General features: G+C 39.1%; 1 protein-coding gene across 4 annotated transcripts in view; it reads right to left on the bottom strand.

Annotated features, from left to right (window-relative positions):
• FIGN (fidgetin, microtubule severing factor) overlaps nt 1-21705 on the bottom strand; it is a 318372-nt gene that overhangs the window by 133797 nt on the left and 162870 nt on the right. For all 4 annotated transcript variants that reach the window (XM_054207894.1, XM_054207889.1, XM_054207893.1 and 1 more), the window contains 2 exons: nt 15539-15585; nt 7318-7394 (listed from right to left, as the gene is read on the bottom strand). The gene's annotated coding sequence lies outside the window, so the exon portion shown is untranslated. The remainder of the gene's footprint in view (nt 1-7317; nt 7395-15538; nt 15586-21705) is intronic.

Raw genomic sequence — 21705 nt, forward strand, 5'->3', positions numbered from 1 at the left:
ACAGCTACAAGAAGGAGATAAAGTACCAGAGTCCCACATAAAGAAGGCAGGCCGTGTTTCCTTTACACATCAAGACTCTGTCTTGATAAACATATGGCTGTACATAGCAGAAACACATACACTGACCCACCATTAGCTAGTGCCAGGTGACTTAAAAGAGTATCTGCCCCACAGGCAATTATTTTTTTCAGAATGAGAGGCTTTAGGGCACAGTAATAATTAGTGACCTCTACCGTCCAAAAGGTCCAGCCTATGACAACAGCTAGGCTTTCATGGCTTCATGTAGGCAAACAAGGAACTAGCTCAGAAGAGGAGGGCAGACCCTTCTTTAGATTAACTCTTAGAGCAAGGAGTTCCCAGCCTTTCCCCCTGCAAGCAACTGGGACAGCCTCATGACTAATTACTTACTCTAGATTGCTCACAACACCAGAAAAGCTCATACGAAGCTATTAGAAAAAGGGAAACAGGACAAGACACGAAACGCAGGTCCACCAGGCTACACCACACCTGGCAATTTTGAGGACACCAACATAGCTGTGCCCCTGTGCATCAGCTCAAAGTGACAGCAGTCAAACAGTGAGAGCGGTAACTGTGAAATCTCCTCTCTGATACTCTCCCATACTCTGTGTATGAGTGGATCTAACTTTTAACATAGTTGTGATGCCGCAGCCCCCACCTTGTCCTTTTGGTGGTTTGTCCCTAATGAGTTCTTATTATATCTCAGTGCACAGAAGTATCCTGCCCAGACATTGTATTGCTAAATTCTCTGGGCTTTCAGACAACCTGCGATGAAAGATAATTCAAGGAAGAAGAGTTATTTTAATGTTTGGAATCCCATATATTTAACAGCATTTCACTATGTGTTATCACTCATCTGACACCGACTTCTCTGTGAACTCAACAAAAGAGGAAAATAGGCAGAAGAGAAAAAAGAAAGAAGCAGGGTTTCTCCTGCTCGTGTGCATGGTAGCAGGAGGCTTCAGTCAGGCTGAAAAGACAATGGCCTAAAGGAGAAGATGTGGCTGACTACCAAAGACTGTTGTATACACGACACAGGCTTTGTACCCTTATTTCAGATGACAAGTAGAGTGGACGCTCACAAAGACTAGCAGTTCAGGAGAGACAAAAAAGAGTGCATATTAGAAGCTCAAACATTTGACAGCCACTCATATTGCTGGGTCACACAGTCCAGCACACGCAACCTAGTTGATGACTGGTGGCTACAGACGTAGTTGGTTTCAGTCTCCTCGAAACACACTTGAGTAAATACAAACAAATGAAAGGGATATTTGATTCGAGTACCTAAGGTAACAAGCTCCTGCTCCACAGAAAAGCAGAGCAGACTTGATATGTGGGGAATGAATCGTGACAGCTCTGACACTCAGATGGTGCCCCTCTGAGTGACGTCACCCACGAGGCCAGTCCCTGCACTCCACAGTGTATATTAGTTTTCCTCCTTGTCTCAAGCTGTCACTTCAGGTTCGTTTCACTGCAGTTGCCAAGCTATTGTAACGGGGAAAAAGGAAAGAGAAACTATCACAGTGAAGTCAGCATGACAGTCTAAGTCCAGTAATCAAAGTAAATTAAAGGAGATTTTATTTTTAAATCACCTCCTCCACTTTCCTTTCAAGAAAGCATAAAAAAAAAAAAAGGACTTGTAACTTTCAAGCCATTTGAAACAGGCTGTCTTGCATGCATAAGACAGCATTTTGAGCAACGTGTTAATACTTATTACTAATGAAAACCCACTTGGTCTGGCAAGGTCTACTCTTTTTTTTTATTTTTAACATACATTTAACATAAAGGGGACAAATACCTTCAATGGGAGTGTGGAGACCTCTGCCAGCTGCAGTCCCATTTGCTTGGAGCCTTCTTCCATTAACTCAAGGGCCAGAGGTGACATTGTGTCTCCCCTAGGTCAAGATCCATCCATGGAGTCTGCTGTGCCCACTCACACAAAACCCCAGCCTGGCTTTGTAATTCCCAAGACCAAACCTGAGCTTGCCTCAGCAGTAATTAGAATAGTATAATCTGTAACAGTACAATTCACCCCAGGTAGTTCTGCAATGCAAGAAGTTACTCGGCTTTCAGAAAGAGGCAGAATACAGCAATGCTGTGGCCATGCCAGACTCTCACACAGTGTGGTGCAGGGACAGCAGGGGGAACATATGAATTGAGCCACACATAAGGATTTCTTAACCTTCAAGGTACAGCTACTTCATACGTGCCAACCAAACACCATGAAGAAGCATATGCAAGGCAGAGAAGGCAGTCAAATGTGTTTGAAAATGGTGATATTCAGCAGTTTATACAAAAAGGAGGGACGTTTGGCATCAGCGATATACATAAATATGCAAAGACTTGCATGAATCTTATGCAACAGTGTCAGCATCAGTGCACAATCAAGCTAGGAGGAGCATCTTATTGCTCGTAATTTGTAAGTATACATTTCTACCACTTTTTTTTTGTATTATCTTTAAGACCATATGATTCACTTTTTTCAGTGAATTTCATGCAATCTCCTCATCTCTCAGCAATAAGCATCTATTCAATTGATAGTCCTGAACTAAGTCTATTCCCAGTGTCCTCTGTGTGTACGCATTTGTGTATCCACATCTTTAGAGTGTACATTTCCGAGGAATAGGTACAGGTCTCCTGCTAAACCCGAGGCCTCATGTAGTCAAAACAGTTAATACGTATGCCTGCATTATCACTGTTTTATGCATACAACAACATATCTGTAACAGAGTATAAAGCAAATAAACACATGCCTGTTGCATCAAAAACTAGGAAGTTGGCCACTTTTGAAGGAAATGGGTGACAAACTGGAAAAATATACTTGTATCCTCCTATGAATATGAAACGTGGCTTTTTCCTATTCAGTTTTCTATTACTGCTTAACCTGAATGAACTGAGTTCAATCAAAGGAAGCTGCAAAGGGTTTATTAAAAAACTGGGCAGGAAAGATGAAAGAATGGCCCAGATAAGGAACAACCCTCAAAACAGCGGCACGGGGTTTATAGCTAGAAAGACGGACTCCTTGTGTCTAAGCCTGAGAAGACGAAGATCAGAAAACACTGATCTGTTAAAAGATCCTGTCCTACAGACTGGAAAGGATTTTGGGGTGAAGTAGAAAAGGCTGTCCAGAGTGAGAAAAAGCTGTCAGTCTGGAAAATTCAGAAGCAGTCAGAACAGCCTGTAAAGCAAAGCAAGTTATTCCTCCTGGCTCAGATGTGAAGAACAAGGTGGTGCTGAATGACCTGTGGATAAATAGGGAGACTTTGGTATGTGGATGTGGGTGTAGACCCCCTGCTTTTTACTTTGGTATGCTGAAAAGTTGCTTGGGGGTCATTTTAATGAGAGCTGCTGTTCCAGGCTTCAAAAGATAAAGGAGGACCCATGCCTGGACCTGCAAGAGTAGTCACTGGTTGGTACTCACAGGACTACAACACAGGGCCCGACCTGAGAGCTGGTGGATTAAGGGATTCCACTCCCAGAGATGTAACGACCTGAGACTGACCAAGGCGGAGAGAGGAGACATACTGTATTTGGTAGATCTCAAGACATGGCAGCAGCTCTTAAAGAATACAAAGAGGCGTGGATTGAAAATAACGTTCAAAACTGTGTTTCTGGAAAAAGTACTACTGCTCTCAGTTTCTTGTGAGAAAAAAAAAAGGGGGGGGGGAATATTTATTTACAAGACATTCTGAACACTGAAGATGGATGTACTGTCTGTATCCCATCCATTGATATTGTATCGACTTTTTCACTGGTGTCCTCAGTGGTATATTCTCACTGACTTTGATTTGGGCAGAAGTCTTTGCACAGTCACACGAAATTATTATACTGGAGTGGATAAAATAACATGATATGTAAATATGGACAGTATCATTACAAGTATAAATCTAAAAATCTTTTTTTCTATACTGCAGCTAGTAGGCTGCTCAATTAGAAGCTGTGTCAGATTGCTTAGCATTGATTGCAAATAGCTTGCCAATTTTACTGATATGGAGCGCTAAAGCGAATGCCATTCACCAGTGGTGCAATAGGCAAACTGGCCTCATGGCAGCCACATAAACACGCTCTTGCACTTACACAGAGTCAAAATCTGGTCAAATCTGAGAAAGCTCAGTTCAGAAAAGTACACACAAATTCTCAGGTGTTTGTTTCATTTAATCTTTGTGCCTCCTTTTATTTATGGTATATGCACAGGTGCACATGACATGTGGCCACAGCCTCATTTAAGCAATTGTAAGCCCAATGTAAAAGCATCTTAAAATAAGTGTAAATGTGAAGTCTGCTAATAGTTGCCTGAATGATTAAAGGACATTTACTGGGCTAGCACCTGTATGCATGAGGAGCTGGACACAGACAGATTCCTTCTCACGTTTTAAGAAAAATAGACAGGAAAACTCATGTCATGAATTAGGTAATCTATCATGCTGTACTAACAGATTTAGAGACAGTTTATGGTCACAGAGAATGGTTTACAGCCAAACCAAGAGTTTTATGGCAAATCAATACAAAATAGTTTTATAAACTGGTTGAAAAATCCTTCCAATTTACAAATAAGAGTCAAACAAGTCATTTCACAAACACCTGATAACCAGGAAGTAATTTACTCACACCTGAATGATTTGATCAACTCTACACTCACAACACAATGAATATATTTGTTAACCTTTGTGATGAGCCCTTGAATCAGCTTGAGTTTTGAGGTGGGGTTGTCTCAGCTTGTTATTGAAGTCAGCACTCCAAAAACACTAGGAGGAAAACGAGAGCCCGGGAAGGGGCAGGTTCCCCAGCCTAGGGTGTGAGAAAGCCAGGAGTCTACTTTATTGGCTAAGAGAGGCTAAAAGCAACCTCCTCCCCACATAGAGAGCATCCTCGTGTGTATGCCATAGCCTTGTGATACACGGCCTCTCCTCCAGGCCAGGAACTTTTCAGCCACAAAATCTAGAGTCCCCTTTGGGCAGGAAAAGGCTCCTTTTTGCCAGGCTCCAGGTACTGCCTGGATACTCACTCCCTGCCTTTCTCAGCAGTCTCCCCTGTTGATCAAGTCCTGCTTGCTGGATTTTCCTCCCAGCTTATCCCCTCATTGCAAAACTCTCTTTCCCCAAGAAGAGCCAGCTGCCCTCCTGGGAGGCACATCCCAGGAAAATCCCCTGCCCCCTGCAGCAGCCAGGACGGGACAGATGTGGTCGCTTCCTCGCTGCCGCACAGCTGTCCTCTTCCAGAAGGATCAAAATGTAACGACATACGGCAGACAAAAGGGACATCAACCGCTTTGTATTGCTAAAAAACTTCATCTTTAATGGTTATAAGACTAATGATTATTGCCCTGAAGCCAAGAAAGGAGAAACCTAAGGCCAAATCAGAATCAGGAGTGATCACACTGAAATCAGTGGAGATATTCCCAACCAAAAGAGTAACCTTCTTTCCTGTCATAGGAGTAAGAAGGATTTCAGAAAAAATTAATTTAAGAAAAGCAGATTCTTGCATTGCTTTTTCTCTGTTTATCTCAGGTCTCCTGTATAGGATGGTACATTCTTCTCTACGTTATTTGTACTCTTGTCTACCTGGTTACATATTTATTCTTTATTCTGTACCTAATTATGTATATTAAGCTTTTCAGTTACAATCAGTCATTGTACACACTTCTAAGGCCAATATCCTGATTTTTTTATATTAGTATATATATCATATGTATTAGTATATATATTATAGTATATAGTCCAGGTATATATACCAGGTATGAATTGGTATACTTGGCATTTTAAAGGTTGAATAGGGTGGTGTTTAGAATACTTTTTCTGAAACTTCACTGGTTGAAGTATTTATTGCTATATATACTTAGGAAAGGTAAATCTCCTGGGAAGCAGAGCATTTGTTGCACTGAGAAAATCCACAGTTATGGGAATTGTATAAAGCCCCATGGAAGCAAGAGAGTGAGAATTAGAGCCCCCCTGTATGTCTAGCTTTCATACAAGCATTATTCTAAAATGCTTTCCATTATTTATTTTACACATCTAGCGCCAAACACGCTGATCCACTTGCAGAAGCAGGCGCAAATCCACTGAAGTAAATGACTGTGGATCTACTTACAACAGTGAATTTGGCCCTTACATATACAGTTTTATTTCTCCTCTAAGCTAAAAATACCTTTATATTTCAAGACTACCTTTTATTTGAGTTTACATCCCTTAGGACCAACGCACAGCAAAGCAGCGAACAGGCTGGAGGGGCTTTAGTGAACAGAGAACTCACAAAATGTGATCACAATGTGCTTTACAGCATGAGTAAATCCCAAGGGATCTCCCACATACAATTCCTAAACACTGAGAAGAGTTAAAGCTGTCTGTCTAATCTATGGAAATGTGAGTTTTGAGCACTGATAAATTGGGACTGCCAAGAATAAACTCACTTTAAAATGCCAGCATTTTTTTTCAGAGAAACAAAAAAATGATGAGAATATCTTTTTCTAAATTTCATACACAGTAATTACTATGTATCCATTCTGGCTCCCCACGCACCCAAATTGCTTGGAATAAGTTGTCAAAGTAAATTGGCTATTCTTTCAACATCGGTAAATTATTCTTCTATTGTGGACTCCTAGCTTGATAATTTAGGATACGATAATTTTCATTTACTTAGTGTCTTTGATAAATTTGGAACAAACTACTAAGCCATTTCTTTCAGAAACATATTAGGTAATTATTATCATAAAGAGAATTAGTCTAGTTAGATTTGAGAGGAAAGAATTGATGGTCATACAATGGAGGTCACGAGGAAAGAAACTATGAAGTAAGATTACTGGGATGTGAAAAATATCGAAGTCATAATACACACAGCCCGTATACAAACTTGATTGTATTCTCACTTCTCTGAAAATCAGCAGTATTTTCTCTGAAACCAGTATCATTATGCTAGTGGAAAGAAATCAGAATGATACTAACAGGATGGTGCTACTGAGAGGACAAGGTCTCCTACTTGCCTATCATGAACTGCTTATTCTTCTTGGCTCAGGTGTTTCTGGATTTGCCAGGGGTCTCAGTGGCCACCTTCACAGCGCAAGGCCCTGTGCATGGGAACCCCCTGCAGTCACCGTGGTCCTCTGCTGTATGCCTCACCCACCAAACTCATGCAAGCACCGAATACCCACATCCTTCCAGTGGAGCCTATTCACAATTTGCTACATGGATATATAATTCCTGAGTCTTCAGGAATTACTTTCACAGAAAAGGTAATGTGTCCCTAGATATGCAGTAAAGACTGGACAAATCTCTGTTATTAACAGCTTTTCCGCACCATACTCACAGTTTTCTCCAGCCTGACCAATCTTTCCACCTTTCTGCAAAGGAGATCCCACGCCTATGGAGCATCCTCTGTAGTATCTAGAAATAGTAGCAAAGAGAAAGCAGCTATCAAAACTGTAAAGCAGACTCATGAACACAGGAGGGGTAAAAGAGAGACTGAAATTAAAAAAAAAAGTAGGGGCGGTGGGGAGGAAAAGATAGCTAGTGTAAGAAAGAGATAACTTAGCAATATAAATAATAAAAAAAACCCTTTGCATCTTTGAAGGGAATATAATAATTTTTAAAACCAGAAAAGCTCTTAACAGTGCAGCTGCTCCCCATATGCATCTTGTGTGCAGGGCAGTAAGTCCTTCCTCTATGAAACAGCTCAGCTTCAGGCCTTAAATATGTTGGAAGCAAATCTATTCGGTGCTTGTGCAATGTGTAAGAGAGACCACCTCTCTGTATTGGACAAGAATTTAGATTAAACAGACTGAATTACCTTAGTAATGATTATTTCATACCTTCAGAGTATCCTGAAAGGATTTGTTGTTTCAGGTAGAGGTGCCACTATTATGGAGAGGCCTATGCCTCTCTGGGTCAGTTTTCTACCACAATGCCACACTAACAACTCTGGTCAAAAGAGCTCTTCAGTTTGCTCCAGCACACTGTGGCACCCCACGGAGTGTCCAAGAGGCAGTCACTCAGCAGTATATATACACCAGGCCCCATATACGTACTAACTGAGAACATTTCTTATGCTGCCTTAACATTGCAGCTGCACACAACCAGGTAAGAAATGCAGTTGCACCTATTTTCCTGCCTGGGACTGACTTACCAAGCACAATTTCTTCTGCCAGAGGCTTTGGCTGAAATTTTTGCTAAAACACACCAACATAACACTTGAATGAATTTAGTAATAAAGATTACTGGGTTAACTGCAAGAGTTCAGCAATCACAACAGAAATATTCCCTGAAATTAAAAAAAGAATGGGGGGAGGAGTCTGGTAACAGGAGAGGTGGCTAGAAATGCTGAGGATTTAAAAACATGGTACTCCACTGCAGAAGGGTAAACCAAGTGACTGCTTCACTACTTATGATCTTGTAGAAGCAGCAGAGATAATGGCCTTGAAATACAAGCAAATTAATATTTTGGCAAAATAATTTTTGCTTTAAGACTAAAACATGTCCTCTAAATGTATGCACAGGACAGCATACACATAGTACGTACAGCCGTGCAGATCTTTTTGTGGCCATTGTTAGGTTTCTAATAATGATACTGAAGTCTGATCTTTGCTTGTAAAAGGAGGATAGCATCCATTTAAATCACATAATACACCAACCAGAAATAAACCCTCCATTTTGGGTCATTCGCTGGGATTAAGACTTGAAAGGTATACAAACATTTTTCTCTTTAAAACCAAAGTAATAATGAAGTAAAAATTACTAAAAAGCTGAGAAAAAAAGAATATTTTTAATACATGCCTTACCTATTTATTTTATTTATCGAAACAGTGGTCCTAAATCTGAAAGGGAATCCAGACACTTTCTGAGAGAGTTTTAAAGAAAACCGGGGCAGATGTAAATGTCTTGCTGTATTCCTCCGAGCAAGGCCATTGCGACCTTTTTCTTAACATAGGAACCAGAGCAGGTTTAACTGATGGTTAAAATAATAACTCCACATAACTTTGCTGAAATTAAGCACCAACAGTGCAATTTTGAAAGTGAAGAGCACGCAAGAAACATTGTTCAGCTGAAGCCAGTAACAAAACTTGCTTTGACTTTAGGTGAGCTGGGCCTCACGGAACCAGTTACGTGAGAAGCTGATCTGAGAATTATTTCATTCAGCCAAGAGAGAAATAGCAGCCCGGGCATTGCCTTCGCTCCCCTCAGCACCCCCTGGCTTGCCCCGGGCGCAGGCAGGCCTAGCGCCGCGCCGCAGGGTGGGGAGGCCTCGTGCAGGCCCCGCGGGAGGAAACTGTCCTGGGACAGAGGGATGCTCATCTGGTGGCCGAAAGGCAGCGACCCTGTATTCTTAGTGATGTGAAGGGCAAAACCACAGAGGGTCACGTAGCCCGTCTGGCCCCGCTGCCTTGGCTCCTCTGCCGCAAGGCGATGGTGAGGCCCTGAAAGAAGCTTGGGCTGTGCTTCCCCTGGCGCGAGGTGGAAGGCACAGGCATGGCCTCCCCTGTCCGACCGCGTGACAAACACAATTAAATGCCTTGTCAGGTCCTTCTGCCTCGCAGGGAATAACGATACTGATTACAAAGAAACATTTCAGCATTCCCCTTTATTGCCTCATTTGATCTTAGTAGGAATGACTCTGGTAAAACTGATGCACGGTATCATTTTTGATAAAATACATACTGTCTGTGGAATAATGCTGTCCTGGCTGAGGCTCACTCTTGAAAGCCCTTATCCTTTTGTATTTTCCAGCTTTTCAAAACTTTTTTTTCCTCTATTTGTCAGTTCAATTGTGTTAGAAGCTTATCCAAACGCCTCTATACTTGGAATAGAAAAAAAAAAAAATTACTTTGTTAAGATGTTAGGCAGCACTGAATGTAGTTATCATTATTGTGGCCTTTATATCTACATTACAATTTTGTCACAAGCTCAATGTAATATCTAGAAATTCCCTTAAAATAAAAACTAGTGAGTGTGTTATGAAATTACAGCCAGGACAGATGGCCAGATCCTGTCATTGGAAATAAAAGTAATGTTATAAGTGTATAACTCCATTGGGGAAATTGAGTACCATAATAAAGTAGACTTCCACTTTCTGCAATGAAATTCAATGACTGTTGAGGAGTTTAGGGTTTAGAAAATTGAAAAATGAAACCTTTGGTTTTCCGCTGCTGTTTGATGATGTGTAGCAAGTCCCTTTATGGACTGAGGCTAACATCCAAATAGTAACAAGCTTGCAGTGAATAGAGCCCACAGAGGATCAGCTACTAAATCTTGCAATAAAAGCTGTGTGATTTACAGTAAATTCCAGAGGGCTGACAGCACCACAGCTGAGGGCATAAACACTTCTTTCATGGCTGAAGCTTCAGTCAGCTCTGTCTGCTGTGAAGTACAATCGAGCAGTGAGGCATGCTGCTTACCAGCAATGACTTTGATAAATAACTAGGAAGTCCCACTGTTGGCTTAAAACTAGAAGTTGTTCAGTTGCAATTCTGCATTTGTCCTGCTTTAATGGGTATGGAAGTGGCTTTAGCTGTAATCTGTCAGTGATTGATTAGGCCTTCCTGGATCCCTTCCCCGCTCCGCTCCCAGCTCCCTGCTCTCCACAGTTAAAACAAAATTGGTACATATCTGACTGCCCTCTTATGAGGAAAGTAAACACTCTTAATTCTGCTCAAGTGAGTGCAAGTTAAATGCCTACAACTGATAAATTGTTGACAGACAACACGTCTTAACAACGGGGTACCTAAGTGTGCAGGTGTTTGTGCAACTTTTGCTCGCCATTTGGTTATGCTGGGGTTTAAAAGCCTAATCAGCGTAATTAACGTCTTTTATGAATAGGTACAAGAGCCATGGCTGGAGCGGAGCCTCATTTCCTAACCACAGTACGGAGTTCCTAGGCCTTACGTGGGATCATTCATTAGCATGCTGTGTAAATTGGACATAATGTTAAACACATGCATGAATGCCACAAAGCTAGTCAGAAAAGGAACGTAACCTTACTAGAGGAAGCTTCAATAAGGGTTAAAACATTCGGTCATTTATTTTATATTCAGAATCATCTGGGTAAAATGCAATATATAAACGATCTGCTCTGATTTGGCAAGGTAGTGGAGTATTTCGCTTGTAGTAAATGTTCAGAGCAGTTCTTTTATTTTCAGTTGGAACAGGCAAAAAAACCCCAAACCAAAGTAATACTACATCTAGAAAAAGCTATCAGTAATAGAAAGGCAGTGTGAGAAAGTCTCTTTACTTGGTATCAATATAAGACACACGAAAATTCAAATTGTACCATCTGACTTACATAAAAACTTCACTGGACGGTGGACATGATTCTCAATGCATATAGATAAAACATTATTGTGAGATTGTGTAAGCATAGACCTGACAAGAAGCAGAGTAGTTCTTGTATTCTATGTGCTATTTTCCTGTAGTTTTATAACTGGTTTTCTATATAGCAAACCAGGCTACCTAATATGACACAGAGCTGCTCTATGATACTTAAGAACTGTAAAGGTAAATAATGGGTATGCATAGCCTTAAATTAGAGCAAACTTGATTATGCATTCTTGATTCTTCCTCTACAATTACTGGGAATACGGGAAAAGGACTGTATGGACTCATCCTTCCTCTGCAGCAGAATATTTTGCTTTTAATAGAAAGGATGTATCAAATCTGCACTCTTCATTACTTCAGATTTTCCTACCATCAGAATTATTGAAAATTTAGTATCTTTGGGTCTTTTAAAAATCTATTTGGTTACTTGTATAGACCACTGTGTTTACTTTCCAAAGGTCTGTGTAGGGGAGGGTCCTCAGTTTTTGACACAGAGCCATCAGTGCACATGCAAACTGAACAGAGACGTTTTTCTGTTTTACAATTTGTTCAAAATGGAAAAGAGCAGTGACTGGGGAGAGGGTGATCTCATTCTGTAATTTTTTGGGGGGTATTTTGCTGCATTCACTCGTAATGTATACTGAATATATTTCTCAAGTTCTTATTGACTCAACCACAAGACTATCAAATAAAGAAATGTCACCAAAAGAAAACACCTTGTAGCAGTATGGTATGACTTGATTTTAAGAAAGTCATTTTCAATCCTTTTTTAAAAAGCGATTAAGTATGATTTTTCATTTCTGAAACCATCCACTTCTCATTACCTGACCTACATGCATTGAATTGTTCCAAAAGCATTATAAGGGCAATTATTGTTGCCTTGAACTTCTCTTGCCATGTCAGAGTAACAAGAAATAAGACATGGGAGAAGGTAGTGTTTGATTAGCTTGGACGTTTGTGAAAAAGGATTTTTACTCCCCTAAGGATTTAGGAAGTAGCCTACCCATAAGTATACAATCAAGGAGAGATTTGCATACCTGAGAAACAGCAGTTCAAGCAGGAGAATGTGAGGTCAATCAGGAGTAACTAGTTAAGAAATTCAATTGGTGGCTATTTTCCCCATGCTTTTTTATACTTGTGATTTAATACCAGTTGATCTGAACTGCCATTAGTAGCTGCTGAGAGAATCAAAAGCTTAGGTCAAATTCACATATTAGACTGTGAAGCACAGTTATACTCCTGTAAGGTAAGTATTCTACATTTCTTTAAAAGGGACAGAGGTCTTTTTTCCCATTTAGAATGTCAGTCCCATAATAATTGCTTATTATATCTATCAAAGTTCTAGTAACTCTTATAGCATGTTTTTTAGCTATATCGCAAGTGCTTTAAAAGCTAATAAAGTTACAGCAAAGGTGTGAGGATTTTGAGTTGCAATGAATTCTTGTAAAATCATTTTAGGATTCTGTCCAGAGGAGGAGGCACTGCAGAGAGGATATGGATCTCTGAAGCTTTGCCCACTGAATCAGCAAGAACTCTCTGGTTTGCAGAATCCAATTTTTCCATGGTTGCAGATTCTAGGTTGGACAGAGAAAGCTTATTTACATGAAACTGCTCACTCCTTACTTTATGTGCACTGTCACCTCTGTGTCTCTCATCCCAGTTCAGCAAAGCCAATTTTACAAACTTGCTCTGCCAATAATCATGCATATTCAGCTGTTACTGATTAATGCTAAACCCTGAGTTTTATTTTAAACCAGGTGGTATACACAATTTGTTCATGCCTTTTCTAAGAATGAAAGCTATACATGTGAAGTAGTTCTTACTGTTTAGTAACTAAGCAAGTTATATTTTAAATCCCATCATTCATAACAGTAAAGTATAATAGTGTAGCAAACACCATTTAATAGTGACAGGTTTCATTTGGACAGCCACTTAATTGAGATATCTTCCAGGGAAACTGTTTAGTCTACCAACTGTAAATGGCAATGACTACTTCTTAATCAGAACCATTTTAGCATAAATTTCGCTTAATAGGGAAACATTTGCCTGGTGACAGATACTTAAATAGTGTTTAACCAAGTGTTAAATAGTTATAAAACTCTAGACTCTCCTTTTTAATTTTAATAGTAAAATGCCAGATAAAGATTAGAGGGAAAAAATACAAGTTGAAATGCTGTAAATATCCTGGCTTTTTCTTTGGTTTAATTTTTTTTTTGTTCTTTTTGAGCAGAGTATTTTGTCTTTGTGAAGGTTTTTCAACTATTTTTAAGACTTCCTGTCTTAACTCTGACAAATAATCAGGAAGACAGAACATCCACATATAATCTAATTAACAGATTTCTGCTGTCAACCTAAATAATACTGTGACAACGTGTATGTGCCCTGCCAAAAGGCATCTTGAGTCCCCACCACAACCACCCAGAGCAAAAGAAGGCAAAATTCGGTCCTAACGCCAATAGCCAGAGATCACCTGCTCATCCCAGAAAGTGAACTGCACGTATGAAAAGATCACCCAGAACAACTTGCCTGAATGTATTCAATAAACTTACCTAAAATAGCTGTGCCTATACTCAACAAAGCATTGGTAAAAATGAAAACAACCATTTGAAGGTCCCATCAGAAGGATCCTACGCATTTACTCAGGAAAATATAATGGGTAGAAGTGTTTCACACTAACATACCCCTTAACAAAGAGACCTTACTCCCACCAGCCAGTCTGTCATCTCTTAGACAGTATGTAAAGATGGCAAGAAGTGTCTTCTGCTATCATTTACTGTTTCGGGAGATATGTCATCAGGCAGTCTCTCAGGAGTATTGCTGCTATTAATAATTATAGCTTAAGGATCCAATCCTATAAAGGACTAAGCACCTCAGTAAGAAGTCAAGAGGCACAAAGAACTATTGAAAGGCTGAGCACCGTCCTGGATCAGGCCCTTCAGTACTTGTAGTAAGCACTTGAATCACTCTCATGGTACAATGAGCAGTCAGTGCGATGCAGTAAATCATAGCACACGTAGAAGGTTTTCCTGAATAAATGGTTGCACTAATAATATCCAATTTAATTAGCAAAAAACCATATTGAAACATGTCATAGAAAACGTGGCAGGGTAATCTTCACAATATACAGCATCTGATGAGTTAACTGTGTATTATGAAGATGGGTGACTATAACCCAAATATAGAGGTATCCATTCCAGTAGGCTGTATGACAAGTAGTCTATTGTTTCATTAATTTCTACTTTTAAAAGTTAATTTCTTCACTTTTTAGTATTAGTCATGTATTATGAGAATTAACATAAAGGTGATGATAATGCATGATCTTTATATGCCATCTTATTAAAATGAAGCTATTTTTAATACTTTTAAGAGGCCTATCAGAAAACACAATTTATATCCTCAAAGTATATTTTGTCAGTTTCAAGTATAATTTTTGCATTCATATTCTTTTATGAATTTTAATGGAGACACTTAAATTGTAATTATTCCTCTCAGCTCAAATGCAGGTAACAAATGGAATTCAATCAGTGTTTGCGCATAATGACCATCATTAAGAGAGAAATAATAATGACATTCTCTCTGCATTAAACTTGCAGACTCTTTACACAATGATCTGAATCCCATTATTGATCTCCATGGAGATATGCAATTGTCACCTATTCTGCATAATATCTGAATGTTAAATACATTTGTTTGGAACAAATATTTTAATGAATACAGTCAGTTCCACTTAATTAACTATCTGATAACTGAATATTTTTGCTTAATAATTGAACATGGAACATCAAAATTGTCCTATTTTTAATCAAATGCACTTGAGATTAGACACAGACATTCGTTTAAATGTTTGTAAAACGTACATATAGTCTAGAATTTCCATTAGATTTCTTTAAAGAATACATATTAAGATACTGGCAAAGTATTTAGAAATCACTTTTTTCCTCCCTTTGTTTTTAATACACCTTGTGAAAGCTTCAAACTGAAAACATTTTTCTTCTGAAACTCTCTCTTTCCTTTTGTGGGAAGCTATCTCACAAATAGGTTTGCTACCAAAAGGTTGCTCATGAAGGTCTGAATACTGGCACCGAGCTTCTCTGATGTCTTTTGAGAAGCAAGCACTGAATTATTTGTTTCAAGAAACAGATAGCTACAGTTATTTAGATTTTTTATACATAGATAAGAAATGAAGAGTTAAGAAAGTGGTTCTTTAATTCTTTCAGACCTACCAGTGTTGAAAAAGACAATCACAGCCATTTTTGCTCAGGTCAGCATTCTGAAATTAAAAAAAAAAAAGAAAACACCCTTAAATGTAAAACAAAAATTGTACAATCGTTATTTTACATTGATAAAAATATCTTACTGATTCTAAATTTAAAAGTTGGGGGTTTTAGCTGTAATAGATATTGCTGAATCCAACCCTGTCTGAATAAATAAGACACCTGAAACTGAAGAGAGTAATCCCAATTGGCATTTGGAGAACCTACCTCTGGAGGCAGCCATCTTGTTAAAAAGAGCACTTTTGGTGGCACTGGTGGTGGGAGAGGATAGTAAAAGATGCCTTAGAGGAAAGTATGAGAAATCCCAGAGTGGATAATTAAAAAATAACTTGGCCATAGGGGAAGTTTCTTCCCTTTCTCAGTAGTTGGCTAATGCTGTGAAACAATAGGAGCTGTATACTTTATTTAAAAAAACACTGAAACTGTAGATTTTTTCATTATCCATGTAAATGCCTGTTTCTTTCTTAGGATCCTGCTGAGCTCTTGGCCTCAATGATGTCTTATGGCAATACATTCTGCCGTATCTCTACATTTTGTAAAAATGCTCATTTACTAGGAGAAAGGACAAAGAAATAGACTGATTTACATTCTCTATATCATTCATTGTTTTATTTATCATAATCCTTTGTACGTGTCTCCTCTTCAGAGCTCAGGGTTTCAGAATCCTCAGTCTTTCTGCTTTTCTATTCCTGTTTTGAGGCCACTTAGAGGGATTTGAAAAAACCTTCCTTTCAAATCCAAGTCCCAAACTAAACTCCGTGTGCATTATATTCCATGGATGGATACAGAAAGTGGTCACTCTATTACAACTCTGTCAATTAGCTTAGATAAGTGGCCACTGTGTGCCTTAGTTCTTGCTCAACCCCAAACTTCATTGGCAAAATGTCATAACTTTTTATTTTCAGTCTCCTAGCCTAAATCAGCTCACGCTGAAATCAGCACTAACATTTTTTACTAATATCAGGCAGAGTGGAGCTGGACTAATTCTGAGTACTTTTAAAATACTCAGAAGTATTGCATTCACTGCAGCCGTGGCACAAGACAGGAGGAACAAACAGGGAGCTGGAAGAGCTTCATGAAAGCCTGTTTTCTAACCTGACAAGATTCCTGTTTAGTGATGAAGGATCTCTAGAAAGGGGCTTCCAGAAACCCCAACAGGATGACTTTCTGCAAGACCAATGTAACTGGTTCCGACATAGATTAGACTGAGGAACATGATATCTTTTTATTTAAAGCTCAAACTGGATTCCTATCAAAATCAGTCAACACACTTGCAACAGTTTCATGCAGTTAGAATAAGCACTAAAGGAATGATGTTTCTAGTTCATGTTTAAGTCACCCACCCACTCAGCATGTCTTTTAAAGACTAAATGGAATTTCCCTATCAGTTTCTCTTCACATCTCCCACAAAGAAATAGCAGACATACAGCAAAATTAGCAAAGAGAAAAGCAAAACCTTTAAAATGATAATATTTTTGGCTGGGAAAATACATTTTAAAAACCTAAAGCAAACTTTAAAGGTAATGGGAGAACCAGAAGCAGTGTGCTTGTGTGTTTTATGCTTCTTCCCTCTTTCTCTTTCAAAATGAACAATCAATTAAAGTGAGAGAAATATTTTAGCAAGCACTATATACAGGACACTTGACGATCAGATACAGAATAAAAGATTGTGAGACACTGGGGTAAGTACAGGGGAAAAATATTAAAGTAGGCATAGTTAGAAAGCCAATTTGAAAATCATCACCAGAAAAAAAGACATTTAATAGAATACTCTAGCTTAATCTTATGCAGAATAGTATTTGATCCACATTACTGAAAACACTGCTTGAGTAGCTGCACGATACAGCAATGTACCTGCTAAGGACTATTTAATCAAGATCCGCGTACACCATCATCTCCAGCCTGGGTGGTACTGGCAGTATTTGTATATCTCTATATTTGATCGCTCCCTTTATATTATAAAGAAGGCATGACATCCCATGGATGGATGCAGAATGTGTTTACTATACCACAACTCGATCATTATCTTGGGTGAACGGACAGAGTGTGTCCCAGTACTTGCTCATTATTATGGGGGCTGCATACCAGTAATTGATCACTCTTCCAATACTGTACAAGAGCTCTTAGGGTGCATGGAGGGGGAATACATTTTGTATGTAGATTCTACATTTATTTTGTTTTGGACAGTGAAGTATACAGAGAGTGAATTATAAAATGCTTGTGTCTTCGCTATTGTTTGTTGGGGGAAGGAACTGTTGTTTTGAGAGACAAAAATAAAACAAAGCATCCCAGAAGACAGAGCTATGACATGGTAAATGCTTGTGAGAAAGAATGATAGTATTGCTCAAGGAATACCAGAGGTAAAACATATCAACATACAAGTTTTGTAAAAATGCATAAATAGAAAGGAAAAGAGTGCTATTGCTATGGCTAGCAGCATACAGACAAAATGCACAGAACAAAACAAAAAGATTAGGGTGGATACCAAGGTGGTTGGGTAGTAACATCTTCACTGCACATTTTACACCAGCGGCAAAAAGCCACTTAAACTGCATATTCCAATTCCTAAGCTCTGCTAAGCATCTCTGACCTTCTCTAGGTAAGCCATGGGGTGAATTGTAGTCCCACTGTTGATGACAGTATTCCAAACAAAAATATATTTACTAAATTGAATTTTGAATGGAATGGGGAAAAGAGATTGCCATAGGCAATAAGGAGGATGGGTGTAATCCTAGCAGTTTAACTTGTGTTGTTACACACACGAGGTAAACTGTAGGATTTTCAATTGACATAGCTGGAAAAACAAAAAGAGAAACACACAGTACAAGAATTATTATTAGTTAGAGATAATGGTATTGTACCTTGCTACTCTTTTGCACTAGATCAGGTCCTCCTAGCATTTATATAGAAAGGGAAAGAAGTAAGCCAGGAAACTTTATTTACTTTACTTGTTCCGTGTGTTGTTCTATAGGTGATTTATCCCCATTACTGACTTGGCTATTTTTCAGTCTGTGCATTTATTTGTTTTCAATCTGCAGTGCCAAGATTGGCTTGGATGCCACCTTTATAGCATTATTTTTTAATGGGTAGCAATCCCAGTATCAGTAATGTTGCAATATATTTATAGACAGAGCAAAACAAGAAGCTAAAGTGTAGGGTGACATTCTGCTTGCGCTATTACACCAAATCAAGGCAGCAAGCTATGACTAAGAACTTGTCAACACTTCACTGGCTCTTAACATTTGTCATAGCCACTATAACAGAACATAACAAACAAGTCGCTTCTTGCCAGGTTAATTTTTCCCAAGGACAGGACTCCTTCATTAGACCTGTAAATATATTGGCCCAAGAAAAGGCCTTACAATAGTGCCATATTGCATAGCCTAGGGGAATTATTGCTGAAAACAGCTAGAGAGTGAAGTCTTGCACAGTCATCACTTTTCAAGGCCACATGTTTGTACATCCCAAATACAGCTGAGGAGGAGATTCCCTTTTGGACTAACCAAGAGGCTCACAGAAAACACACCTAGGCAGGTTTTTTTTTAAAAAAAGAAGAGAAGCATGTCTAGCTTCTGTACTGAAGCTTGGAAACAGAAGACAACTGGTATTTTTTAGAATGAACCTAAAAGCTATGGCCATGGTTAAATGATGCATTAAAGCTGGTATTACGAATCCCACAGGCAGACTGTAAACACACTACAAACACACTGTAAACACAGGACTAGAAAGTGAAGCCCTCTTTTAGCCAGAAGAAAAGCATAACGAAGGTGTGAATTTTGTACCATGTTCTAAGTAATTAACAGAAAGAAACCTGAATCAAATTCGTATTGCTTAGCATTGAAGCAGGACATAGATTGTGGAACCACAGCCATAAAAGAAGCGCCATATGTAAGAAGAAGTGAACTTGGAAAGAGACTGGCTTGTGAAAGTCAATGCAGAAAGTTTTTGCAGGAGCAAATGTTCAAAATCTGTAATGTACTGTTCCGCAGTCAACGGTGTTTGCCCGCTGCTGTTCTTCAAGTGATTGACATGTCACTGACTGAGCTCAGACTCTTGTGAGTTCGCAGCCAGCAAGCTGCATGAGCGTCTAGAGGAAGAAGGTAGGCAAAGAGGGAGTTGTTAGTTTTCTTAGCAATCAGTAAAGATGTGTTTATGTTGTCTTTTGCATAGCCATGAGTAGAACTGTTATTCCTAATCTTCAGCACCTTTCTAATACTTAATCTAAAATTTCACCAAGGACTTTAGATATTTATTGCTTGAGTATGCATTTGATAGCTTTTGTAGTGACAGACGAGTATCGGTGAGGTTGAAAACTAAGCATCAAAGGAAAAGTGAAGCATTATTTATAAATTGGAAGCTTAAAAAATCCAGAACAAAAGCATCCTGTAACTTTCCACTTGCTTATTCATCTTACAGAAATGTAACCTACAGAAAGTACCTGATCCCTGTGCTGAAATAAAGGCTCAGAGTACTGAGTCAAAGGGTTGGAAGAACCAGACTTGGACCAAGGTTTGGACACTTAGGACTTCAAATGCAAGGCAAGAGCTTAAAGATCAGTTCTGATTCATACCTAACCTACAGTGTTGCACAAAAAAGAAAGCTCAGGGTGAAAACTGTTATCCCACAGTCTGGATGAGAAGGGTCCCAGCATGGTAGAGGTGTTTTAAAAAGAAGAAATGAAAATTAAAAAGGATTAGCCAAAAGGAAGAGTGGCAAATTTAGTTCTATAGTTTAATGTAGACATTGTTTACCTACAATGAAATAGATATGGCCAGGGCAGATACAAAGGAAAAGCTGATGAAGGAAGTGCAGGTTCCTTTTTGGCAATATTAGCTTAAGGTTCTTGCTAAAATTATAATTTACAAGGGAACAGAAGCACAAACTGATTAGTTACTATGTCTCAACAAATGGAAGCAACACTTCAAGACAAGGTGAGGTAACTCAGAAAAAGAGAATTTAATTTTCTGGAAATTGGCTTCAAATTGCAACAACAATTCCACAATGAATGATATTCTACTTCCAAATCTTACTTGAGCAAAGAACAAAATCTAAACTCATCAGAAAAGCTATTCCACAGGAATTATTCACTCAGCTAAAATAAATACAACAAAAAATCCTGCCTTACCATCAGGACCTTTTGAAGAACATCGAGGTTCCCTGGTTTGTGTCATTTGTGGAAATGGGGCTCCATTCTAATCACTTTATCTCTCCAAACCAAAGCTTCTAATTAAAGTGGTGAGAGAGAGGGCAAAGGCAAAAAAGTAGGGAATAAAAGGGGATCAACTCTAAGGACAGGAGCTGGGAAGTTGCGAAGAATAACCCAGAAAGTACAATACAGTTTAAGTTTGTGAACCTGCTGTATCTTCATTCTTAAAGTATTCAGAAACAGCAAGGTTCAAAGCAGACAGAAAGGAGAGAACCCGAATATCAAAGACAGACATTGCCATTTCCTTCAGAGCCAGGCCTCAGAAGGATCATAAGCAGCCTCAAAATGCTTGAGTTCCACTGTGGGATAGTGCTTTATTATTGTATTTCTGCTGCTTTTTCCTCTGCTGATCATCTTATCTGAAAACAAAAGTAAAATAAAAATGAGTTGGGTGTCTCTTTTCACACCCTCTGAAGAATATTGAGCCCCTCTTGTGAAGGCTAAACAGCTGTTGAGCCCTTCTCTCTGGGAAGAACTGGCAATGCTTCCTCTTTAGGTGCCAACCCCCCATGAGAGACAATTGCAGAAATACTTCCATTTTAGTCACGAGGGTGCTTTTGAAGCACATCAGTTGATCATTCTTACTGACCACATTTTGCACTGCAAAGTTCCTCTAACCATATTTTGTTTGACCGACACCAAACCTGAACATGCCCTACAGGTCCTCAGGCATTGTACTCCACCTACTAATGGGTGCTCAGTCCTTGTGACCAGACTAGGGCAAGTACAAAGCAAACACCCTGGAATGTATAGGACGGACACTGAGTCTTCAGTCCAACCTGTTTCACCTTGTAAGCCCATCGCTACCGCATTGCTTTACTTGCTCCTGTAGATGTAGACAAAGTCTTTTCTCACTACCCATGCTAGGATCCCTTGGATTAACCATGTTATATAATACTGTATTGTAACT

Source organism: Rissa tridactyla, chromosome 7, assembly GCF_028500815.1.
Source record: "Rissa tridactyla isolate bRisTri1 chromosome 7, bRisTri1.patW.cur.20221130, whole genome shotgun sequence".
Lineage (NCBI taxonomy): Eukaryota > Metazoa > Chordata > Aves > Charadriiformes > Laridae > Rissa > Rissa tridactyla.